The 27216-nt window shown below is 40.8% G+C and overlaps 1 long non-coding RNA gene and 1 pseudogene across 1 annotated transcript; one reads left to right on the plus strand and one right to left on the minus strand.

Annotated features, from left to right (window-relative positions):
• Positions 1–4646: 4646 nt before the first annotated feature.
• LOC140621919 (uncharacterized) lies at positions 4647–26171 on the plus strand. The gene is made up of 4 exons (XR_012021648.1): positions 4647–4804; positions 5853–6000; positions 21151–21340; positions 25609–26171. It is a non-coding gene; the product is annotated as an uncharacterized lncRNA (long non-coding RNA).
• LOC140621918 (nucleophosmin pseudogene) lies at positions 17024–18042 on the minus strand (annotated as a pseudogene).
• Positions 26172–27216: the final 1045 nt, after the last annotated feature.

The raw sequence follows: 27216 nt of genomic DNA on the forward strand, positions 1-27216 counted from the left end.
GTGTAGGTCGGTTTCTGATTGAAATGTGGACTTGTCTCCCGCAGTAGTTGTCAAATTTGCAAGTGCATCAGAACTGACCCGAGGGCTTGTGAAAACACAGAACTGTGGACTCCACCCCAGGGTTTCTGGCCTGCGATCTGACCTGTGAATCTGCATTTCCTCCAAGTTCTCGGGGGGCCCCTGATGCTGTGGGTGCAGGACCACACGCTGAGAACCACAGACTTCCAGTGAGAACACGGGAGGCGGAACAGTAAACACAGATGCTCGGCAGCGAGGTGTGGTGGGGGCTGACGTCCCTCGGGGGCTCCCGATTTCCCAGTCAAGTAGAAAGCCGGGCCACTCGCTGGGCCGGGGGCACGAAGAGAAGGTTGTGGGAGCCTGAGGAGACAGGAAACCCTGGGGCAGAGGTCACTGAGGAGAAGCGGGACAGAGAGTAAACCGGGGCAGATAGATAATATGCTTGACCTCATGACAGTCCACTGGAGTGGCTCCATCCTGGATTTCAAGTGAGCTCGCAGCGCGCTGTGGTCTCTGCAGCGACATTCAACTGGCGGAGGGCTGCGTTTCAGAGTATGGCTCTGCTGAGTGAGAATGAGCGAACGTGATGAAGCATGAGGGCCAAGAAGAATGGCAGTGGGTGCTCCAGGAATGGGAGCTAATTAAGGAATTAAGGAGCGGGGAGGAGAAGGGAGGGAGGGAAGGGGGGGAGGGAAGGGAAGAGTGAGGGAAGGGGAGGAGGGAGAGAGGGAAGGGAAGAGTGAGGGAGGGGAGGAGGGAGGGAGGGAAGGGAAGAGTGAGGGAAGGGGAGGAGGGAGAGAGGGAAGGGAAGAGTGAGGGAGGGGGAGGGAAGGGAGTAAGGGAGAGAGGAGGGAGTGAGGGAAGGGGAGGGAAGGGAGGAGGGAGGGAAAGGAGGAGTGAGGGAGGGGGAAGGAGGGAGGGAGGGGGAGGAGAGGGGAGGGCAGAGAAAGGAGGAGGGATGGGAGGAAGGAGGGAGGGAGGAGGAGGAAGGGGGAGGGCAGAGAAAGGAGGAGGAGGGGGGAGGGCAGAGAAAGGAGGAGGGACGGGAGGAGGGAGGGACAGGAGGAGGGAGGGAGAGGAACAGTAAGGGAGGGGGAGGAGGGATGGAAGGGGTGAGGGAAGGAAGGAAGAAGAGAGGGAGGGAGGGGAGCAGGGAAGGTGGTAGGTGAGGCCACCGGGAGGGAGGAGTTCAGGGAAGTAAGCAAGACCTGGGGGCTGGAGGCAGGGCCTCTGCAAACACCGAATCAGCCCAGAATGAAGTAGGAAGGAGCGGTTTGGGACCGGTGACACTGATGTCGGCCGGAAACTGCAGGAAGGGTCGGCAGCCTGTCTGGGTCAGCGGGTAACATGAGCGGGTGAGGTGAGAAGGGAGGCCGGGGAGGAGAGGGCCACCACACACAGCAGGGACGCGGAGGCAGCGCCCGGCCCGCGCAAGTGGCAGGGTCCCCGCAGGGCCCTCTGAGCAAGGGACATCTGAGCGCTGGGAGGAGGCGGCCGGGTGAGGACGGCAGGTGGCCTGGGCAGCAGAGAGGCGCAGGCTCCGGGAGGCAGCCGTGGGGGGCTGGCCCGCAGGGCAGGCCCGTGGCAGGTGGGCTCCTGCGCCCCAGGAAGCCGCGTGGACACGATGCTCCAGGGCGGGGAAGCCAGGCCGGGCTGTGAGGCAGGGAGCCCTGGTTCGGGGGGCCTGGCCCCGGCTGCGCAGAGGGGGTGCACTGTGAGGGGCCAGAGGACGCACAGAGCCATCCGCAAGGCCGCTGAAGACCAGGAGCCCTGGGGACGGGGCTCCCTCTGTGCCCCCATCGTGCGTGGGCCTGTCAGAACCTGGGAGATCCCCAGCTCACAGCTGGGGAAACGGGGGCACAGAGATTTTCCTCCACTAAGTGGCAGAACCAAGGCTCACGCCTGGGCCCACAGTCAAGAGTCGGGCCCCCAGCGAGGCTGCATCTCATGGGCTCAGATGAGGGAGGAGAGAGGAAGGCTGGCCCGGAGACAGCAGGGGACAAGACGTTTTGAGGACGGGTCCGGCCACTGTGTGGGTGGTGCTGCCACCAGCCAAGGACAGGAAGTGCAGTGAAAGGAGCAAATTTGGAGGAGAAAATGATTGGCTTTGAGTATGAAAAGGTAGGAAAAAAAAAAGAAAAAAAAATAGGAAAAAAAAAAAAAAAGAAAAGGTAGGGATGCCTTCCAGAAACTTACGTGCATCTGCGGGGTAGACAGTGGGATACGCTCCCAGAAGCTGGGGAGCAGCAGGTGCTGGAGAGGGGGCCTGAGGCATTGCCGGGTGCGGGCGGGGGTGGGGGGGTTGGGGGGGGGGCTGTAGACTGTGGGAAGGGAGGGGCGTAGCAGGAGAGCGGAGAGGAGGACTGGGCCTGAGCACCACTGGCCTGAGCCAGGGACGCGAGGGGCTTTCAGTCAAAGACAGTGAGGAGGGGTGGCCAGGCCGTGGGGAGAAACCAAGGGACGACTGTGAGCTCCTGGCCCTGGCCAGCCCGCCCCACCCCGTGGGACTTGCTAACTCCCTGTGTCTGTGCTGTCACCTCTGCCGAGGGGCCCTCCAGCGGCCCAACTGCGCCTTTCTGGCCGTGGCCGGAACAGACAGCAAGGGCCACCGAGCGGAGTGGAGCCTCCAGGGGCAGCCGTCGCCAGAACAGAAGGGCAACGCAGGCTCGGGCCCACTGTGGGCATCAGCCAGTGTGCAAGGTCTAGCCCACCTGGGGAAGGCCGCCCTGATGCGTTTAGCTGCCGGCCCTGTTATGGGGGCCACCGCAGGCTGCAGGATGGAGACTGATCCTTGATCGTGGTCTCACTGGGGGTCCTGAGACCCTTCCCACCAAGGTGGATCCTGGTATACTTTGAGGGGTCTGGAGGAAAATCCTGCATCATGGGCTGTTTCATGTTTATTTTCTGCCTCTTACCTTCTTTCAACATCTCTGTTTGTTTTCCATGAAGAAATCCCCAGCAAGGAGGGCCTGAGGTCTGCTTTCGTCTTGATCCTCAGCCAGCTTCAAATATTCAACAATATTCTAGACCACTCTTCCCTACATGTTTTGGTTTCACATATAAGCTGATTTGGAATTCAAAGTAAGCATTTGTGAACATTTATTTAACATTGTTTTGGGTTAAAAATATTAAACACCTACATAGTCAAGATTATCTACATTGTTGAAGGTTTTCACTGACAGAATTTAAATATTCCATTATGTTGCTTTTCTGGATGGATGATAATTATTTACTCCAAAAAATACATAAGATCTTTGGCTTTTGTGCTGCATTCCTGCATAAAGCTTAACTATTTTATTTGGAAACGCAGAAGAATAAATCTGAAAGGCTAAGTAGCATTCTGGCTATGAACAGTTCAGCCCTCTGTGATCACAGAACCCCAGACAACAAGAAATGCATTCAGAGAAAATATTAATAGAATGAAAAGAAAACATATTTCTCATCGCCTTAGGCCGCCTCTACGTGCATTTAACACACTGATGCTTCTGTCTTAGGGTGACCTAGTCTGTGTCCTTGTGGGACATGAAAACACAGTTTTAATGATACGCTCTAAATTTATTTCAGAGGTACTGATGTGATAATTTGCTATTGAATTAGGTGCTGGATCGTTTATTCTTGTATTAGGTCTTCCATTATTTTCATCTGTTTGTTTTGCTGTGATGTTTCCACTCTCGCCATGAAGGATCTCTTCATTGCTTTCCACGCCGCTAGCATCCATCAACAGGAGGGTTGTTTCCTGCATTTGGAAGCACCTCGCACATGGGAGGGGGTGCTACAGATCCACAGTGTGGGTGAGATATTTCTGTGCAGACAGAGAAGGAGCAACTGAAATACTCATCTGGAATGGGCTTTTTTTTTTTTTTTTTTTTTTGACAGATCACTGACTACTTCCATTGTAAGTATTTAGATTTGGCTACAGAGTATTCATACCTACTTTGTGCTAGAGTTGTATTCGGCACTTAAAATATGTCATTTTAATTGAATTATTCCACGTAATCTCATCCCAACCCAGGAGACGTCTATTCTCGCTTGAGATTCAGGAAAGAGCGATGAACTTGTCTCTGTCGATGCAGGAATATGTAATGGTCTCAGATCCAGGTTCAGTGTTGTTCAAAGCCTCACGATGGGCACTCCATTTGTGTTTTGTTTAAATAATTGAATACCATTTTTATTATTATAAAAGCTACATTATGCTCATTGTAGACAAATTTTAATGGTATAAGAGTAAAATTAAAGTTGTATTTCTGCCACCCAGAGACAACCACTGCTAACTCATTTATGTATTGACTCAGGCTTGTTCTAGGGGTGTGTTTTTGTGTGTATTGGGTGAGTGTGTGTGTGTGTGTGTGTGTTATTTTAACGTGTTTGGGTTTGTACTGTAAACAAATTTTATATTCTACTTTTTAATCACTTGAATCTGTATTGTGAGCATGTTTTCATGTTGTTAAATTTTTTCTAAAGCATGGCTTCTATAAGTAACTTCATGGCTATGTCATGATTTCTTAACATTCCCCTTGCTGATGATTGTTCAGGTGGTTGCCCGTTTATTTTTTGATTTTAAGAAGCTCCCATAAGCATATCTACCCATAAATCTTGGTCGAAATCTCTGGTTCCTTCTCTAGGTATGGTTTCTAAAACTCGGATTCCTGGATTCTATGCCATGTGGTCTTGTTTGAGACATCTAGAAAAAATGTTTATCATACACGATACTTCTCTGAGTTTGGACAGAGAGGCTGTGAATGACCTGGTGTTTTCTCATCTTCCTGGAGGTGGACAATGTTTGCATGTACGTTTACACATGTAAGGGACATACATGTTATGAACAGGCTAATTCTTCTCAGATTTCCCTCTTAGCAGAAATTTTTTCTAGACTGAAGTCATAAGCTGACTGTGAGTCTTCGTTTTGTTGGAAATGCAAGTTTTGCCTCAATAGATGGTCTTTGCAGGTATTTTCATAAGATGTTGGGAAGAGCTCAAAAACTCTAGCCAGAAATTATTTTAATCTTAAAAACCCCAATCCTACCAGGGCACTTTAATCTGAAAGATACTTTCAAAGGTGATCTTTGAAGTTTCCATAGAACTAAGCATTTTCCTAAAAAGCAAACATGTGACAAATATGAGAAGTAAGTCCTAGAAGGGTACAGAAAAGTGACTGGCACACTGACACACTTCTGTGAAGATTTCAGACACATAAGTGATATATAATCCTTCTGGAATTAGGGGAAAATACGATGAACTTTTCAAAACCTTTGTCTCCTGTACATTCTCTATCATCCCCGTTTTCCCCAGGCCCTTTGTTATCCTTCCTGTCTGACTGGTTAAACACATAACCTTTTAATTTCTTTTTAAATAAATCCCTATGGACCTCTAGGAAGGATAAAGGCTAGGAGGTCATTTCAATTTTCTCTTCAATCTTTGTGCCTTCTCTTTTATCCTCCCTAAATTGTAAAGTAATTAGATTCTTGCATTGTTTTGCTTTTTGAACTTCTACAAACATTCACTTTTATTTTCCATATTGTTTTACTAGCTACACAATGCCTCTCTAGATTGGTTAGGAGTGCACAGCAATTCATTTGAAAATGGCCTGTTTTATGTTTATTTCCTCCTCCTCTTTTCCTTGCAGAGTCTAATGCCCCATCACTGTGGTTTTCATGGCTTTAATTCTTTGTGGTATGCTGGGGTTCACAGCACTTTGCTCTTCCCCATGCTTTCCTTTGTTCTGGTGCTTGCCTTTGCTTCCCACTCTGCCCCTTGGCAGAGCAGGTTTTCAGCTGTTGTTGCACATCTGGTCCATTTATAGACAATAACTTCCGACTGTTTGTTTCCTTTTCTAGGTTTTCGTTGGGATTCATGGAGTCATAGAGTGAATGCTGGGGTTGCTGTTTTCCCTCATACATAATATTTCTCACACCACTTTTTGTGACTTTCTTGATTCTACTTCTTCAATTTAAGTTTAAATCTACAAAATGAATCCTCCAAAGGGTAAGCTTAAGCAAGATTTTGATATGGGCATTACTTAGGGAGAGGGGCAATTTATACTTGCTCCTCAGTGGCTTCCTTCTGTTTTTACAAGTTCGTATACTTTTTTCTGTGATTTGGCTATGTATGAAGAAGGTTCCTGGAATATTATCTTTTGTTATCCTGGTGTGCATTTCTACAAGAGTATTCCATTGAGAAAAGGCAATAGGACATATTTTTTTCTTTCTTTTTGATAGGAATTCCCCGAAGAGAATTCTTTTCTGTTTCCAATTCAGACAAAGCCTCTCATCCCTGAGGAAATATTTCCTGTGCAAGGTTAGAGACAAGGAACTCTCACAAATTGCAATTCATTCTCCATTACCAGAAGGGTGTTTTTTGAAAGACATCCTCTCCCCAAGTGGTGTGAAGTTTGTCACCCTTTCTTTTCTGGATTCCAACAAGTAGGTGTCAAGCCTAGATTTGTTAGCAGCTTTTGTGCTATGTTTTAAAAATGAGGAATGAAAGGAAAAGATTCAGATCACTGCAAACTTTCACACAGAAACCCATTTTGGAAAAATGAAAGTTTTCAGGACAACTCATCAGTTCTATGCTGTGATGTACTCAGACACTCACCCACGTAGTAACACAAATGGTGTCTTTGTTCTGGTTGGGAAGGGCTGCATCACCAGCAATATAGTTTAGTTTGAAATGCTGTGAAATCTAATATTTTTCCCTTGGGAAGCTGGTGATATGAACCAGGTTTTAGTGATATTAATAACCCAAATTTGGGATCCTTTGACTCTCCCGAGAGATATAAAAGGTACGATATCATGTTTTGTGCATTTATATGCAGAAATTCTTTGAATAGATCTTTTATTTCTTAGGGTTATTTTATTTGAGAAGCTGTGTAGGTAGGTGTGAGAACAGTGAACAGAATGTTGGATAGGCTGAAGACCCACCTCTGGCAGGATCAGCATGCTCAGTTAAGTGTGGAAGGAATTAAGACAGGATATTCTTCTATTGTTGTCAAAGTGGGGCTGGTGAAAGGGTTTCCACATTCTTATAATGGAAGAGGAGGATGTGGTGCTCTGCTGTACACTTTTCACTTTTCAAAGGCTCTGTGCATCCAGGAAGATGATGGCGGGTGGTGCGAGGCTCATGGGAATGCACATGAACCAGCCCAAAGGTAGTGTCACTTAAAGTCATCCAGGTTCCCCTTGCTCAGTCTCTCCAGAGGAGTACATGGGACTAGCCTCGGGATTTGGAAATGTTGTCAGATCTCAGGGTTCTGGAAGATGGTTCAGTGGAGCTCCACAAAAAGCTGGGTAAAGTGGCCTTCACAAGCAAACACTGTCTGGAGCCAGAGCAAGGTGTAGTCTGAACAATTATGCCCAGTTTTACTGCAGCAATTACTAGCTGTTCAGTAACAGGGTAGTAATTACTATTGCAACCCTTGCAACTCTTATATTTGATGACACACACACCGTCAGGGAGTGAGCACAGAGAATCACAGCCCCCTGGATAACAGATAAAAGGCTATATAAAAATATTTCAAAGGGCAGAAGGAGTTTAGGGAAAATGACAAATAATTCTTCTTTAAAGTGAATACATAGCGCTGTTTTCTGGCTGTCACCATGGTGGGTGCAGAAGAGAAGAAAAAGAAGTTTCCTGCTGTGCCAGAAACCTCTAAGAAAAAGCGAAGGAATTTTGCAGAGTTGAAGATCAAGAAGCTGAGAAAGAAGTTGGCCCAAAAGATGCTTCGAAAGGCAAGGAGGAAGCTAATCTATGAAAAAGCTTAGTGTTACCAAAAGGAATATAGGCAGGTGTACAGAACTGAGATTCGAATGGCGAGGGTGGCAAGAAGAGCTGGCGACTTCTCCATACCTGTGGGATCCTAATTGGTATTTGTTATCAGGATCAGAGGTATCAATGGTGTGAGACCAAAGGCTTGAAGAGTTTGGGAGTTTCTTTGCCTTTGCCAGATCTTTAATGACACCTTTGATAAGCTCAACAAGACTTCAATTAACATGCTAAGGATTGTGGAACCATAAATAGCATGAGGGGACCCAAGCCCGAAGTGAATGAATTGATCTACAAGTGTGGTTGTGGCAAAATCAGTAAGAAGCCGATTGCTCTGACAGATAACACATTGATTGCACGATCTTTTAGTAAACAGGGCATCATATGCATGGAGGATCTGATACATGAGATCTGTACTGTTGGAAAATGTTTCAGAGCCTCAACTTTTTGTGGCCCTTCAAATTATCTTCTCCATGAGGGGGAACGAAGTAAAAGACCACCCGTTTTATAGAAGGTGAAGATGCTGGCAGTAAGGAAGACTACATCAATCAGGCTTATTAGAAGGGTGAATTAAGGTATATACCACAATTATTTTTGTAATCTGGTGCATGACTACTTTCAAACTGAAAAAAAAAAAATAAAGTGAATACATAGGAAAGAAGAAAAGTATCAAAATTATTTTGCAAAGGTATTAAGGTAATATAATTAATTATATTAATTTCCTCTACCCTAAAATTTTAAAGTGACATAGAGATTTAAGTCTTCCATTTGTATAAAGGAAGGATAAGTTCCTATTTTCCTGGATCAAACTGTGAAGGTTTTTTTTGTTTTTTTTTTTTTCCTGATACAAAAGTATAACCATCAAGACCATCATTTTTAGTTAGGATATTTTCCCATTGAATCTTACTCTTAGATGACATCCTTCCTCTCATCCAATTCCAAAAAAAAATCTGAAGTGAGGAGTATAAAAAGAAAGAGCATATGTTGCACTATTTCTTTCAGAGGATTATTAATTTGTCAGGGTATTTTCTCCTCAATTTGGCCACAGCCTTCTCAGAGTGGCATGCCCATTTGTTTGGATTAACATTTTTCCACAATGAAAGAGAAACTATTAAAGAGAAAGAAATTTGCCTTTTGTGTATTAATTTTCTATCCTATTAGTTTGTTATGTTCTCTTATTAGTTCCAGGAGTTATTTCATGCATTCTTTGGCATTGTCTATATAGACAATCATACTATCTGTGAATAAAGACCATTTTATTTCTTCCTTTTCAATACATATAACCTTTATTTTTTTTTCTTGTCTTATTACACTATTAGGATTTCTAGTATAGTGTTGAACAGGAATGGTGAGAAAGAACATTTTACCTTTTTACTATTTTTAAAGGAAAAGTATCCAATCTCTCACCATTAAGTATGATGTCAGCTACTGGTTTGTTGTTGTTGTTGTTGTTTTGGAAATGTTATAAAATAAAATTGAGGAAGTTCCTCTTTCTTTTCAGTGTGCTGAGGTTTTTTTTTTTTTTTTAATCATGACTGGATGTTGAATTTTATTACATGCTTTTTCTGTATCAACTGACATGATTTTTCTTCTTTAACCTGTTGATGTGGTGGATTACAATGATTGCTTTTTATTTTTTTAAAGATTTTATTTCTTTATTCATGAGAGACACATTTATTCATGAGAGAGAGAGAGGCAGAGACACAGGCAGAGGGAGAAGCAAGCTCCATGCAGGGAGCCTGCTGTGGGACTTGATCCTGGGACTCCAAGATCATGCCCTGGGCCAAAGGCAGATGCTCAACTGATGAGCGACCCAGGCATCCCCACAATGATTGCTTTTTAAATGTTGAAAAAGTGTTGCATATCTGAAGTATTTTCACCTGGCTGTAGAGTGTAATTCTCTTTACACAATTTTGGATTTTATTTGCTAACATTTTGTTGAGGATTTTTAAATCCGTGCTCATGAGAGATATTGGTCTGCAGTGTTCTTTTCTTGGAACGTCTTTGCCTTGCCTGTTTTGGCTATTATGATAATGCTGACCTCACAGCATGAGTTAGGAAGTGTTCTCTCTACTTCTATCTTCTGGAGGAGTTTTTAGAGAATTAGTATTATTTCTTCTGTAAGTGCTTGGTATAATTCACCAGTGAACCAATCTGGGTCCAGTGCTTTCTGTTTGGAGAGGTTATTAATTATTAATTTAACTTTTAAGAACAAATATATGCTTACCCAAACTACTTCTCATATAAGTTTTGGTAGTTTGTGTTTTTTAAGGAATTTCTCCATTTCATCTAAGTTATTAAAATTGTGGGCATACAGTTATTCATAGTATTATTTTATTCACCTTTTAATGTCCATGGGATCAGGAGTGATGGTCCCTCTTTCATTTCTGATATAGATAATTTCTGTCTTCTCTTTGTTTGTGTTGGTTAGTGTGGCACAGGACTTATCACATTTATTGGTATTTTTAGAGAAACAGAATTTGTTTTTATTGATTGTCTTTAAACCATTTATAAGAAAGAAGGAAGTAAAAAGGCAATGTGGATGAGCATAGTGAATTGCACATTTATTCACAACTATTCTTTAGTGAGGCTGAGTGTATGGCTCAAATCATATGCCAGATATAATGAGCCATGTATCATAGAAAACTACCACTTTTGTTTATTTTTTATTTTTAAAATTATCTATCTATCTATCTATCTATCTATCTATCTATCTATCTGAGAGTTATCAGCATAGAGGTAAAGGGAAAAAGTGAATCATAAGCAGGCTCCATGCTCAGTGTGGAGCCTGACACGGGCTCCATCTCATGACCCTGAGATCATGACCTGAGCCAAACTCAAGAGTCAGACACTTAACCAAGGGAGCCACCCAAGTGCCTCTGAGAACTACCATTTTTAAAATAGTGACAAACTTATTTCTTCTCAACATTATTTCAGACATGATTCAATGTAGACGACCTGGGATCCCTGGGTGGCGCAGCGGTTTGGCGCCTGCCTTTGGCCCAGGGCGCGATCCTGGAGACCCGGGATCGAATCCCATGTCGGGCTCCCGGTGCATGGAGCCTGCTTCTCCCTCTGCCTGTGTCTCTGCCTCATTCTCTCTCTCTCTGTGACTATCACAAATAAATAAAAATTAAAAAAAAAAATGTAGACGACCTTTGCTTTGAAGGCAGTGAATAGTGTACCATTTACCAGAACAATTCCATAACTATTCTTTGATCATAACTGTTTTCTTCTCAGGAAAAAGTCAATACACTAAAGATTTTCCAACTTTAGTTTGTATAAGAATAATGTGGAGATTATTTAAAATGCAGATTCCTGGATCCCACCCAAATTCTGTTTGCTGTGTCTGTGGAAGGGACCAGAAATTTATTAATTGCATGGGCACCCAGGCATATACAACAGTTGCCTGATGACCTTTCATTAACAACATTCCCATTGACCTTGGAGCCAGAAAGGCCCTCAGAGGCCGTCTATGATGACTTTCATTTTATGAATGAGATACTAGACCTCTGGAGTTGGCCATGTAGAGTTTGTCAGTGTCAGTGTTGGAAACTGAGCCCCCGATTTCAGCCTCCCAGTACAGTGATGTATATCACTGCAGAACACTGGTGATGCTGGTTCAGCTTGATCATCCAACTTATTTAGTCAAACTTTGAATGTATTTTGATGATTAAAAAATCAAATTTTACATAATGAATGTTTTTAATTACTGCCAAAATTGCAAAGAACATGTGATAGATATGATGTTTCACACTAGGATAAGGGAATGGGTCACCAGTGCCTGCTCTAACATCTTCATTCCCAGTAGCTACAATTAAACGAATCTGTGCAAAATTTTGTGGCTTACCAATCTGGCTGAACATTCTAAGCATTGATGCTTAACTATCAGAGTTCCCTCATTAATTGAGGAGAAAAACAAAATCTTTCACACCTGTTTATATTTCATGAGAGTCATGATTTGACCATTTGTATTATTATTTACTAACTTGAAGACACCACTTAGACATGAAGATTTACCTGACAAACTATTGATGGAGAGGTACATGTCATGGACTGTTCAAGCCTGTATGAGTTTTTCCATAGTTTCTCATCTGAGTTCAAAGTGACTTTAACATTGTGGATGCTCTATTTTATTTTATTCTTTTCCCCTGATTGAGTGTTTTTTGTTTCTGGTTCACACAGGTGGTCCACATGGGTGCTAACTTACTCTCCAAAGGAGACAGCAGTGATTGGAAATTTGGATCTATCATCTAGGATTTGTTGATTTCTACAGGTGGAGGATAGTGATCTATTTTCTGTTGGGTGACAGACAATACGGAATTTTGTTTATTCACCTCTTGTGTTTGTCTATTCTGAGCTCTAATCAATTAAGACTTTCTGGAAAGGAGAACAACTCTTTGAGATCGAGGCCATAGAGTTTTGTTGTGTGTGTGTTTACTTAAGACTTGAGGCTGCTATTGTGGAACTGAAGCTACATATCCTCTATGTTTCTTCATGTCCATGTGTCTGAGAAGTAATTGAGAAAGGCTTCTTTTTGTCATGTTAGTCGGATTTTTATCCATCTCCAGAGGATATTAACAAATTAGGTTGTCATGTATCTTAAAGCAAAAGAGATCTCTTCTGATCATTTATTGAAATAAACACATACTTACATAAATAAAATATTTCTGAATCTTCCCCAAATGTAATGAAATTGAATTTCTAATAATTTAAGAAAGTTATAGTTAAAATGATTATTCTGCTGGATCAGAAACATTTTAAGAACTCAAGTTTACATAATTAAGATAAATCTTTGGTGAATTGGACTGGTTCAATCATTATGGTTTTCAAAAATAAATCTATGTTTGGTCTGATTTGTCAGTATTAAGCTTATATAAGCACATTTGTTATTTTACTTGGTTATTTTCTCATTCATGAGGAAAATAGTCAGTCTGAACTTCCTAAAATTATGGAGGTTTCAGGATCAAATACTCTAATAATACTCCTAACACATTGTTAAAGATTACAAAAAGTAATTTGTGCTCAACTAAATTGAGTCATTATTCTAACAAACTTTTTATATCAATAATAATTATGTTTCGTAGTGTGTCAGGTCTTCAGTAATTTAAAGCTTTAAACTGATATTAAATTGAGCTAATTAATACCTTGGGTATTACTTTGATATTTTCTTGGACACTTTAATATTTTCTATGTAATATGGAATCCTGAAATATTAATATCTAAGCATAATTTTAAGCTTCATGTGTTATCTTTGGGTCATGTTACTGAACAAGTTCACTTTTACCACTTTAAGAAGATATAAAAGAGATGGGTGTCGGTGTAGGATGTGTGTTGAACATATTTACAAGTTGTTATTCTGCTTAAACACTGCAAAATGACAGACAGTTCTCAATCATATACCCTCTAATTTTCTCTGTGAAATAGGAAATTTTCACATTGATACATTATAATTAATATACATGGTTGAGACTATACTACAAGCAATAATGACATTGAAATGCAAATGGATATGTGGTTTTGTTTTATAAGAAAAAGGAATAATTTTGTTCTACTATAAGAGTCTGTTTGTTCTAGAATATGAAAGAACTTCGTGCAAGACAAGACCTGGGCAATAAATTCTATTTGCCTTGATTTAAAACAGCTGAATCTAAAAAGAAGTCTTAAAATAAGTTAAAATTTTAGCTATGTTTGCTCATTTTTTGATGGGTTTGTTTCACTGGTTTGCTGATTAATACAATCATTTACAAGATAAAAGAATATTCTTTACTTTCTGTAAAATCTGTCTACATAGCAGAGAACTTGGGCCTCCCAGAACAATTTTCTGTGCTTTATGTTGACTTTATTATGTCCTTGATTGTTTAAAAGAAAAATCCAAAGAACAAAGTTCTCTCACTTGTGAAAGAGCTAAGGTTCTTTATGAGTGTGTTACCTTTTATGTGTATTTCAAAATATTTTGTTGTCACTTTGATTAAATAGGTCACCATGCAGTTGGTTCTCAGGCACCTGTGATCCAACCAAAATCAAGTGCCGTAGCTCTCCTCTGACCACTCTTTTGACTTTTCTTTACTAAGACTGGTTCCTAGATTTAGAAAAAAAAATAAAAGAAAAATTTCAGGGTATCTTTTACACCTAAAACTATCATTGAGATTTCCCAAAGGCCCAAAGCAATCACAAAGATTTAGTTTTTACCATATAAAAAGAGAAATACTAGAAACAATTAAGTTTGTTTAATGTGCTAGGTATCTCTTAAATTAGTGCAATGCTACTGCAAGAGCTACAGGGGAAAAGTCATCAAATTAGAAGAGATGTTTAGCCTTTACTTGCATTTGTTCAGATGCAGTGTTACTAATATAAATATTTCAGAAAGTATATGCTTTATGAGAAGACTCTGGGGGTTGGTTTTACTCTCAGGGGACACATTGATCAAACCCTTATGAACTAATTATGCATCATACTCTGATAGGAAGTTTATCCTGCTGCATTCTGGTATTATTGATGACAGTAATAAATTAACTACAATCATTAAGTATTTGTCATCTGCAGATAATTTTTGTTTTTTTCCAGTGCTTGCCTGAAGACCTTCTCATAAGTCTCATTAGTCTTAGATCCTCGTAGAACTATAGCAGGTACTTTGAACTATTGATGCTTCTAAGTAGAGATACTTGGCACAGTATGTCTATTTCTGAACAGACATCACTTAGATACTGTCAAGCTGTACCACCAGATTGAGACAAGTTCACCTGGTTTCTCCCTCATCTGAAAGTAAATGGCTTCCTGAAAGCAGGCTAGTGACCCATGATCTAGCAGAACAAAAGAACAACGGAACCAATGACAAAAATTTTGTTGTGATTAGTTGCTTGGAATTTTTTGATGTTTTGTTAATGCTCTATTTTTGTATGTATATATTAAGAAGCACTTTTTCTGAATCATTCCTAAAGACATTTAGTTAAGTAGACTCTTCTTATGTAAAGGGAAGTGAAACATTTTTATTTATTTATTTATTTATTTATTTATTTATTTATTTATTTATTTTTGTGAAACATTTTTAAATGATATCTGATTCCCACTGATCCCCCCAAATTCACCAACTCCTATCAAGTGCCTTTACTTCTTTTTTTTATTTTAAAGATTTTGTTTATTTATTCATGAGAAACACTGAGAAAGAGTCAGAGACACAGGTAGAGGGAGAAGCAGGCTCCCTATAGGGATCCCAATGCGGGACTTGATCCCAGGACCCTGGGATCACGACCTGAGCTGAAGGCAGATGCTCAACCAATGAGCCACCCAGGCACCCAAGTGCCTTTATTTCTCATGGCGAAATAATTAATTAGCTAGGTTTCGCATAAATCTATCCACTGTTTGACCAGAATATGACTGAATTGTGCAACCAAAGCCATTGAAGGAGTGTAATGTCTGAAAAGAATTCTTGCTTAATCAGGAATAATGACCAAATTTAAAGAAAAAAAAAAAAGGGTATCTTTCAGGGTTTACTTGGCTTAGGGTCCAGACCTACAGATGGTAAGGAAGGTCACTTCCAGGCAGGCCAAGAACCCTAGCAAGTTTGAAGGACTGTGAAGGGCGGAAGTCACCCAAATTTGCAGGTGCGGTAAGTGATAGTTGGTGGACAGTGTTTTGGATCTGGTTTCGTAGCTTCAGGATAGCAAATGGCACAGGCTTTAAAAGATAAAATTCCATCTCCTTATGAAAACTTCCACACAAGATTTAATTCTGTGGCCTTGGTAGTAACTCAGAATGGCATGGTTCTCAATTTACAAAGCAAATATATGGCTAATTAGCATTCCTGCAACAGCCATGGAAATAAGCAGGCCAAACCCAATGAGACCAGCATTTTTGTGATCAAGCGTAATTCTAGGAGACGGTGTTTATGATCTCCTGGGCAAGCTTATTGGGAAAATTTTTGAAAGCCTTTCAAATGGGCAGCAGATTACAGATTGCCATTTTAACAGTATTATGGAAATTGTCTAGCAGATCTTCCAGGGTTATCTCATTCTATAGGGGGCTGTGCTTTTGATTGTCTTTGACTAGACTATACTACAGCTCTGTAAATCATATAAAACTCGTAGAAATGCAAATTAATTTTGTCTGGTGGTGAGACAATTGATTTCTACCCTGCAAAAAGAAATGATCCAAGCATCATTAGAAAGATTACATTTAAAAAAAAAAAAAAAAAAAGAAAGATTACATTTTGTGCCTCGTTTTGCATCTATCAGAAATTCATTTCAGTATTTTTGATGTTTTAGATCTGTTTATCGCATTCTTCTTTGAGTCAGTTCAATATGTCCATTTAATATTTGCACAACAGTTATTACTTTGTGAATTTTAAAGTGATCCTTTTGAAAAATCATCTTTAACCCTTTCTAAGTAAACAAGGGCCTCCAGTTAATGGTCTGGTTGTACAGAGAACCAGAGGCCAGGCTGGAGCATTCTGATGTCCTAAATCATAATCTGGTGATTTTGTCTGGTTCACACTGCTCATCCAGTGCCAACGAGCTCACTGAATTTGCATGTTAGTCCATTCTTCAAGCACTCTTCCAATAATTCTGCTTTTGAGGCATGTAGGATTGGGGTAAGAACTCATAAACTTTGGAATTAACCCCCCTGACCAATCCAATGGCTCATCAAAACAACTTTAAAATGTAAGGTGGAAATTATAGGAAGATAATGGACAAGATTTTATAGATGATATTTTAGCTAAGAACACCCAAGTGGGAGTTCTGTGTTCAATAAAAAAAAAAAAAAAAAAAAAAATGTGTGTTAAGTGAGAGGCTTGAGCTGTGACACAAAGACCAATATTCACATGGGGGGTAGGAAAACAGAGAAGAGGAAAACCAGGTCAGAGAGAAGAGAGTGTAAAGGAAAAACAATTTTAGTCTCTAATGTATGTCCGTGGGTCCTGATCCTGTGTTTAAGTCACTTTATTTATTTATTTTTTTACTTTATTAAAATACTGAGTTTATTTCACACGTATATTTTTGTCTCCCCACCATTTCCATTTGTCTGACCACCACTACTACTATGTCCTATCATAACATTCCATACATAATTAAAACCAAGCAAAGGGTGGAGTTCCATCTTTAAAAACCAAACAGGCATTTTGGACAACACATTCTTGGCAATGGAACCTGGACAACATTTATCAGACAGGGTAGGGAAAGTGCTCACTCTGCATTATAAAAGGGACAGCCAGATATCAACTGTTACAGAAATGAAAGAAGACGGAAAATTTTAACAAACTGTTTAAACTATTTTCTTAAAGAGACTTCCTCCACTGCCAGAGATCTTGAATAGCCTCTTGGTCAGTCATCCGGAAGCAATTCTTCACATAATTGATGAACTTGGCTTCCACTTTGGGAAGAGAACCACCTTTTTCTATACTTGCTTGCATTTTTGCTTTAATGTCTTCTACAGAACTAGATCCTTTCGGTGTTTTAGGAGTCTTTTCCTGTTTTTTGAAAGATTCTTGACCTTTTGTTCTTGGTGTTGATGGTTTTGAGTCTTTTCCATTCAGGTTTGATTTTTGTGCATTTTTGGCTGGAGTATCTCGTATAGATTTCTTTACTGGAGCCTTTTCTTCAGCTTCCTCATCATCAAAATCATCATCATCATCATCTTCATCATCGTCGTGATCATCATCGTCGTCATCATCATCTTCATCAGCAGCAAGTTTTACTTTTTTCTGTGGAATCTTGCTACCACTTCCAGGGACAGAATGCTTACTAAGAAGTTTCACATCCTCTTCTTCTTCATCTTCTGACTCTGCATCTTCCTCTACAGCTACTAAGTGCTGTCCACTAATATGCACAGGACCAGAACCACACTTCAACCGTAAGACCACAGGTGGTGTTATTTCAAAGCCCCCAAGGGACACCTGGGTACAGACCTGTACAGTTGGCTGTACAGACATTTTCAAAGTTGCCAGTGTGACTTTAATTGGACTGCCTTCATAATTCATTGCCTCTGCTTCAACAATGTGCAATTCATCCTTTGCACCAGCTCCCAAACTGACCGTTCTTAAAGATAACTGGTGCTCATTTTCATCATTATCCACCTCAAAGTGGTAATCTTTGTCAGCCTTTAGTTCACAACCAAAAAGATAGTTCTGGGGCCGCAGGGGGCTCATGTCCATGTCCATCGAATCTTCCATGGGGCGGTGGCACGCACTTAGGTGGGAGAGAAGGCGGACGGAGATACACGACTACTGTTCCTCAGAACAGCCACGCAGGACGGAATCACAGCAGGGAATTAAGTCACTTTAAACTTTATCATATTTCCTTTGTTTGCTTGGGAAACTATCAGCCATAATAATCTGACATTTTAAACTTTCCCAGATTGAAATTGGGGGAAATGAAGGCTGTGTAAGATTGTCTACACTGTTCTGCCAAGTATTTAATGCACAATTAGTCAAGGACCCAATTAGACTGCAAAGCAAAACTGAACCTATGGTTAATTAAGGTAAGTGGACAGTGACACGGAGAGCTGGCAGTTTAGGTACCTCAGGACATTGAAGTTAGAAAATTTGGTCCATTAAGAGTTGCTCATAACCATTTTAAAGTTTGTTCTTTGGAGAAGAGTTTGTGCAGAACAATCGCTAGTTATTAAAATAGGTGTTTTAGAATCTTGGCTCAAATTTGAGTTGCTTAACTAAAATGTGTCCTCTACCTTCATGTGGACGAGATTATCATTAACCTCTTGTTCTATAGTCCCTGGGAATAAAATGGAAATGTGGGATGTGAAGCAAGTGAAGGACTCATTATTGAGTAAATAATCAGAAAGAAAAACCCAGAAAAGATCATTTATATCAGATGTTTCTATAACCTTCTAGAATGACATATTCAAAAATTAGGAAAAATCAGATGCAGATTCAGGCTTACACACCTCTATTGAGCACCAACTGTACACTGAGTCTCCATACTGAGGCAATTTCATTGTTTTATGAGAATATATTGTGTGTTCTCATCGGATGAATATATTGACCAGAAATGACCAAAGGATCATCAAATGTTGGATCTGAAAGAACCAGTGGAAACCATCTAGCCCACTTTGTAAGCTTTTCCTTGAGGGGAGAGGTATGGGATGTTTTGGTGTCTTATGAAGCCTATGATTTTTTTGTTTAAAAAAGAAATACATATGCAGACATATTCTAAAATTTGCAAAATTTTACCAGAACTCATAAAATATATCCACTGATCTCAGGTTAAAAAACCCTTGATCCAGTTGCCTCAGCTTACATGTAAGAAACCAAGCTCATTGTGGCCCAGGACTCCCTGCTAGTTCCTGGAGAGCATGGACTGGGATCCAGAGTCTAGCACAACTCTCACCATCCTGCGTGCCTTCGGCATTTATGGACTATTCAGTGTTGGGTGTTATGTTTACCTCTGTTAGATTGTTTTAACCAATCAGCAGATAAAATATTTTAAAGATAGCGTTGTATTTCTGCCCCTCTGTGACAGTTGTATAATAGCTAAGTGAAAGCTACTCTGTGGCATTTTGTATGTGAGGACACATCCAATCAATATTGCATAAGGCCTGTGACTTGCCCTGCTTATTCTTCTAAAGAGCTAATGGGCAATCTCCTCTAACCTGAGAGGAAACAGCTATCTCAATCTGATTGCCAATTGGGTGGTTAATTTGGTAATTTTGTATTTGATCACTGCTTTTGGAAGTGCTCCAACTGTCTGCAGTCACACCAAAAAGGAATTATGATGAGTTATGTGCTGTTTCTAATGATGAAAATGGCAAAGTGACCATTTTTTCTCTAAGTATCACGTAAATCATGTTACATCTATTGCCGGGCCTCTGTGATAGAGACTTCTGGTCTTCACCAATATTGGGTTCTTTTTTCTCCTGGGTTATTGAGAGGATTCAACTTCCCCATCCCATAGGAGTCAAGCAGGGCATGTCTGGTCCACGATTCCAAGTGAAAGTGATGAGGGTCATTTTCAGAACAGAATATTTAAAATCTGGGTAATGAGGCAGGGGGCACCTGGGTGGCTCAGTAGTTGAACAATTGCCTTCGACTCAAGTTGTGATCCTGGGGCCCTGGGATCGAGTCCCACATTGGGGTCCCCATAGGGAGCCTGCTTGTCCCTCTGCCTATGTCTCTGCCTCTCTCTCTGTGTCTCTCATGAATAAATAAGCAAAACCTTTAAAAAAAATCTAGGTAATGGGAAATAGTTTAATAAAGGATGGGCTGGATTTTAAGTTGGCAATGGTTTTTGCAAAGGTGTGGGCTGGGTTTTAAGAAAATAATAAGGGATGGTGGTACACACTGGGTTGGCGACATTGGGGAGTCATTACAGCATCTAGGCTTTAAGAGGCACTAGAAAAGGCAGTTACCAGAACACAGAGAGAGAGGGAAAAAGAGAGCAAGCTCTGGTGCTCAGAAGAGGGATGCAGCAGGCTCCTGTGACCCCAGGGAGAGTGAGTAGAGAGATAACACCTGAAGTCACTCAAGTTCTGTCCTTGGATATCCTGCTGGAGTTCCCCACTGGTCAAGTCCAATGAGGACAAGATCACACAGATCAGACTTCTGTAACTCAGAACAGGCTAGAGAGTACTGGTGAAGGGTTCTGGAAGGGCAAAAGGAAATGTCTAGCACAGAAACCCTTCGTGCTCTCTTCCCCTGGAGACTCAGATTCACAGCAGTTGGAGGGCTAAGCCCTCACGTGGAAGATGGAGGTCCTGAAGGATGGTTGGATCCACCAATGACTTTGCACAAGCAAGAAATACTCCTGGTGTGTTAAGCCAGTGAGATTTTGTTATTGTTTGCACTTGACTGATAAGACAACCTCTCTGCATTGGCACTTTGATGAGAAGGGCTTTGATGTTCTTCTTGTTAATGTGCAAAGACAAGAATGCCTTCAATGCCTGGGTGGAGGAGTTAAATGCATCTTCTTATTTCTCTGTGGATTTACTAGCTTTATTAGCCCACACAGGTATTTTGTTACTGGTCCCACATAACCTCAAGTCTCCAATGAGTCATGTGGTCAATATTCTTGTTCATTCCTTTTGGAACCTTTTAGTACCTGGAGATTTAATGTCTAAAAAATGCATATGCCATACATGGTCAATAATTCAAATTTTGTCCAGTGTCAGCCACAGCACTGTGCCACAGTCAATTTTTCAGAGTTATTGATCACCTTTTATCCACTTAACCCCTGTCCTTCTTTGGAGGCAGCCTTCAGGACTAGGGTGTACACTCCAGTGGGGATGACCATGCTGGGCCATTCTCCAACACTGACATCATATTTTACAAAAGCAACTCTTGTCATATTGATGAGATGGATGTGCCACAACTTAATAATGTGTGAGTTCTTTTTCCCTGTTCATTCTTTTTACTTTCTATCCCAGGCTTCCAGAAAAAATTCTATACCTGTTAGACCTGTTCCTGAACCATCCATGATGCAGATCTTTGAATCTGGAAAATGGATAGAGAGAAGCAAGTTTGAGAAGTAACGGAGAGAGAAAAGGATTTCATTCAAGAGCTTCAGTTTATCTTCATAATTGAAAGCTAAAGAGCAGGAAATGGGAGGAGGGTAAGGTAAGTGATCTCAAGCTGGATTATGGGGGACATTTTTAGGGTCTGATATTTGAGAAGCTCTGGAGAAGCTATGGGCATGAAAGATCTGTGGAGGAGTAGAGGGATACGAAAATTTTTTTCTGAGTATTGTAAATGAGTTCTTCCATAATGCTGAGCATCACATATGTTTGGAATCCACTTTGAAACTACATCAAACCATTGTATTATGGTTTTGAAAATTCGAATCTGTGCTGAAACGGTTATCACCTGAGAACTTTGGATTTGTTTTAAAAATTTGGTTTATGTGTTGGAACACCTCTTTTTGAAATTAAGCATTTAGATAACTTCATCATCTACTTAACAGAAGAACAAAAAGCCAGAAGATAGCAATGGCTTCAATTTTCCTCCATCAAACCTAAAAATTCACCTCTGACCACCTATATCCATCCTTTCCTCCCTCCCTCTTGTTACAGTGGAAGACAGATCTTATACCATCAGCCATAGCACATCCCTCCATCTCTGTTCTGGATTCATGCCATCTCCTTAAGGACCTTATGACACCTGTTGTCTCCTTGATGACATGAATTGTCAACTTTGTCCTCTCCACTGGCCCCTTCAGATCAATACTTTTTCTTCTTCAAAACAAATTTTCTTACAATTCCCTACCATTCCATTTCTTGCTGCTCTTTTTTAGTCCAGCTTCTTGAGAGAGGTGTCTCACTTGTTTTCCCTACTTCCTCACCTTATACTCACCCCTCCTTAACAAATTCTGGGATAATCTCCTTCCCCATTTTTCTACTAAAAATATTCTTATTCAGGTCCCTAATGGCATCAGCTTCATAAAATCCAATGCTCATGTTTCCACCTTGCTCCACCTCTTAGCATCATTTGGCACCTTGGATTACATCCACCATCTTGAAATCTTGTCTGTTAGCTATCATGACACTGAATTTTCCTGGTTTTCTTTTGCTCTGGCCATGGACTTAGTCTCCTATGTAGATTCCCCTGTTGTCCTGCCCCTTAAAATTAGTGTTCCTTGGAGTTCTTTCCTAAATTCCCAATCTATACACTTATCTTGGGTGTTATCATACACACTGACCTTTGTCTGCATTCACATATTGATGACTTCCAAATCTTTGTTGCTAACAAAATCTCTCCCTTGAGATGCAGACTAATATATCCAATTACTTATTATTATCTACAACAATCACTTACTATCACCTCCCCATTACAAACACAACACGTCCAACAGGACTCAACTTGTATGACCAACCATAACATAGCTCATAGTCCACCTGAATATCCCATACTCTGCACTCATTGAATGGCCATCATCTACCTGGTTGACCAAAGCCACTGTGATTCCCATTGACTATTTTTTTTCCCTCCTCCAGTTGCCAACCCCTGTCAATATCACTTTCTAATCTTTCTTAGAATTTATCCACATTTATCCATGCCCTTGGTCATGATCCAAGGACAGGCCACTACCTCTCTCATCAGAGTTCCTACCTTGTCTGCCCACAACCTTTCTCAACCGAGTCAGTCTCTGTACTGTACCTGGAATGAGTTTCCACTAACACAAATATTATCATATCAGTTGCTTGGTGATGAAGTTTGCAACTTCTATTTCTGGCCTCATCTCTTAAACAGAAATCTATATTTTGAACTCTGAACAAGTGGATTTATCCTTTATCTAGTACAGTCACAGATTTCAAAGTTTCTCTGAAACTTCACCATGACATTGTACAAGTATTTAAAAGACATAATAATTGAGTCAAAAATGGAGAATTTAAACATGATAAGCACTGAATTTTGAGGTAGGGGTAAAATTGTGTTTAGGTTTTATTTTTGCCTAACATGTAACCTAACCCAGTCACAGGATCCAGGGTTTAGGACATGGGCATCTTTGGACATCATTATTCTGCCTCCCATAGCTATGAACAGTCAAACAAAACTTTCTTCCCCAATGGAGCTGTAATCTAGTGATACTATGTGAGATTCAGCTGCTTCTCCATGTACACCCGAGCTTATAATAATTGATCTCCTTGATTACAAAGGTATTTCCAGACCCACATTGGCAAGCTTCAGTGAATATACTATGATGTGTGTGTGTGTGTGTGTGTGTGTGTGTGTGTATCTGGTTTTCAGGGTTGTGATCCCACCCTGCTGAAAAGAACACCTAGGCTTTAGCCAATATTTTTCTAGTCCTATTTTATTTCTATAGGATCTAAAGAATATGACATTTAATTTAATAATTTTCCTTACTCATACGTAATGAGTACCTCTGGCCTCTGAGCCCTATTTTGGACACAGAGGAAAGAGTCTGCAGAAGTATGGAAATTGCAAAAGATGCAACAAATACAGACAAAAACAGTTTGATAGTTATATCTTATAGAATATAAAAAGTGTCCAAGTGTGTGCTTCCCAGAATCCAAGCTGAAGAAGTTCAAAAATGAGAGAGAGCAGTGTGGCTTGAGCTGTTTTGGGTCAGACAGGAAGAAGGAAGACCATCGTGGGTAGAGGAATTCAGGCAACTGGGATGGGGTTGCAGAGTGTTCTGGCCCAACATTTTCGGCAAAAGTATTCAAACTTGAGTGATCCCGAGTAGTAGGTGATAGCAAATTAGATGCATTTGGCTTTAAACTCTGTTATTTTAAAAAGACTTTCTTTCGAAATTATATTCCATTTAGGAGAATATAAAAATGAAATTGCATGTCCTAAGCATAAAAGACACTGGCAATTTCATGTATTTTAAAATCGATTACAAAGAGAATATTTTCCCCCTCTCCTCCTCCTATTCACCTGCCTTCTGTAACATCTACCCAGGATATCTTTCTAGATTTCTAAATTGACAGGGTTTCCTTAGTCCAGAGGAAAAATCTTGGGACCCTCTGGAGGCAATTGCCAATTCCATGTCATGTACAATTTGTGACACTGCATAGGTCACATGAAATATTCATATTTATGCAATTTTGTGTTGTATAATCCACACTCATTTATATTTCCATGACTTACTGGTAATGACACTAATTATGCAGTTGGCAGAGAGGCGTGAAGTGACAGTTATGATGATTTTGTCAACAGTGGGGTGTTTGACTGTAAACTGTTCCCGTCAAGAAACCCTCCACGTTAATTTGTTTTTTTCCTTATTGCCATTTGAAAAGTCTCAACAGAGACTGTGAAACTTAAAATCTCTTACTTCGTTAGCATCCAGAGTGAAAATCCAGGGAGAGAGAAGAGGGAAAAGAAGGGAGTTGCCTCTGGCTCTAATTAATGCTAAAGACGAACAACATAGTTGGTAAAGTTAATCTGGAACTTTTTGCAACTATAGTCTCTTTTGTGGATTGTCTGGTTGGAGAAAATGGAAGAGAAATGAGCTCAGGTGTTTTTCTGCATTACCTGTTGTCTTCACGCATCAGCGAATGCGGGCATCTCTTCTGAGTGGTCCCTGCCAGGATCCTGTTTTTGCTAATCCTATCGCCCAGGCAATGCCCACAGTTGAATTTGCCACTCTTCCTTCTGCCTCTCTGACTCTACCTCACTGACTTCTTCTTTTCAGGTCGAATCTAGACACGTATCTTTCCTTTATCTTTTGGGTTTTCTCCTCCCCTGCCATGTACAGCTTCAGGCAGGTGAAGTGTTTTAGGCACTTCTTGTGAATGACATCCGGTGAGAATCAGCCAAACCTCCCAAGACTGATGGAAGATTCCTTTTTAAGTCTTCTCAGCCCACAAGGTTATTAAAGTGGCACAGCAGGAATTTGAGTTAAAATAAAGTCATCTATGGGAAATAGAACAATGCAAGTATTTTTGTTTTTGTTGTTGCTGTTAATCAACACTAAATCTGTGGTAAATCTGTGTTGTTTTTCTTAGCTATAGAAGTGAGAAAAACTAGGAGCCTAGGGTCAAATTCAAAGTATTTGGCCCTTCTGAGATATCTGTCCCCAACCCTGAAAGCTTAGTGTTTTTTTCTGTATTAGCCTGTGACTGTATTTGCCAAATATTCCATTAGGAAGACTGAGGTTAGGTGTACGAGTATTTCCAGGAGAGTACAACTGTTTTGCGAAGGACTCACAGTCTGTATTTTGCATGATGCTTCAGGGGTAGGCATGCAGGTAGGAGTTTATCTCTATGGCACCTGGCTAAAATTTCGGGGTGGAGGGGTGATTCTCAGCCAGTGGGTGAGGTGGGTGAGTGCCCCCTTTCCATGCCTATTCATCCGAGATCATGTGTTAGCAAAACACTGAGAAATTAACAGGAAATCTTTTCTTTGAAATCTTGTTTGTGCAGCCATATGTTATGCGACCCAAGGGAGAAAGCCTCAATAATGATGTCATTTGCTCTGAAGACACATTGCACCTACAGACGGGAGCATATCTGAGGACCAGAGGAGCACCTGCAGCCTGAGAAGCTTTCTGGGGTTGATTGGCTCATTTCCTCCCTCCCCAGCTGCATTCGAGTCAGAAACTGGTTGGCCTATTTCACAGATGTGGGACTGAGACCCTGACAGGTATGGCATTCGCTGGGTAGCCTGGACCGGGTGAGGATAGATGACAGCACAGGTGTCCTGTCGGCCCTAGACGCCGCCAATCAACTCATAGTTCTGTTTTCCAATGTACACACAATAAAATCACTATTTTTTTCATGTGAATCTTCCTTTTGGTAATTTCCTAAGATCCCACAAATATCCTCATCTATGCATGTTATGTCAACATTCACCATTAATAACATTTTTCATTCTGGAAAAAGAATGGATGTATTGCTGTAGATCAGCAACTTAGAATGGCTCAAATCTGCTGGCAACTTCCAGGCACTGTTTCACTGAGACACTTTGGAGGGTTGTGGGCTGAAAAATTCACTGGAGCAGGAGATGGAGGGTATGGGTCACATTGACCATATGTGGGCCTTTGGGGAGTCTCTTAATCATTTACTTGGATTTCAGTCTCTGATGAGTAAAACGAGGAGATTAAGGTAGACGGTCCCCAAGATTTTCTTCCGATTTTAAAGTTCTGTGAGTCCATGGATGTGGAAGGAATGTATGGTTGTCTTCTGGCCACCCTCTGGGACTCTGCATTAGCAGTGATTTGTGGTATTTTAGTGGAAGGAAAGATATAATGATCCTACACAAATGGCAGGGGCTGGCTGATGAAGAATGGCATGGGAAGAGAGAAATACCCAATTCCTGTTCAGGATTTAATGAGAGGTTGCTTTGGGGCTAAGCTCTGCTTATAGTGAATCCCACCTGGGACTGATTGTATTGTTAATAAATGTCTTTGACTTCCGCTTTTGCCACCAGGATGCATCAAAAGAACTAATTACTCAGATTTTTGTTTAATGGTGCTTATCTAAATAACTTAGGAGCTTTTGAGTGAAAACAATAAAAATGCAAATGATTATGGTGCAGTGCAGTGTAATAAGGATATTTTCATAATCAAAGGCAGCGGCAGTAACTGGAGGGTATTCTCAAAAGTTTTGCCAGATTCAAGGCACTAGGGACCTGTAGTAACAGGAGGTATTTCTGACTGTCTCTTAGCTTCTGCCTCTTAACCTCCATCTGCTCCAAAAAGCATGGATGCTCCCAAAACTGCCCTTGGGTCTTCGGAGGCAATTGGGTGACAAATTTCGTGGATATCGCATGAACTAAAAAAATTCCACAACCTAAGTGGTTGTTAATCTCCAGTGTAAATATGTCTTTAAGTTCCACTAATTTGAGATTCTTTGAAAAGTGCATTAGCAAAGAGACATCTATACCAAGGTGCCTTCCTTAGCTTCATTGAAAAATGCGTGAAATAGTGCGCGTGATGGAAGCATTGCTGGCTTTCTTATTATCTGAGTGTTTGGGGCAAATTGCATAATCTCTTGGGCTTCTTTTTCTCAGCATTTCTATTCACTTTCAAA

This window comes from Canis lupus, chromosome 31 (genome assembly GCF_048164855.1).
Source record: "Canis lupus baileyi chromosome 31, mCanLup2.hap1, whole genome shotgun sequence".
NCBI classification, from domain to species: Eukaryota; Metazoa; Chordata; class Mammalia; order Carnivora; family Canidae; genus Canis; species Canis lupus.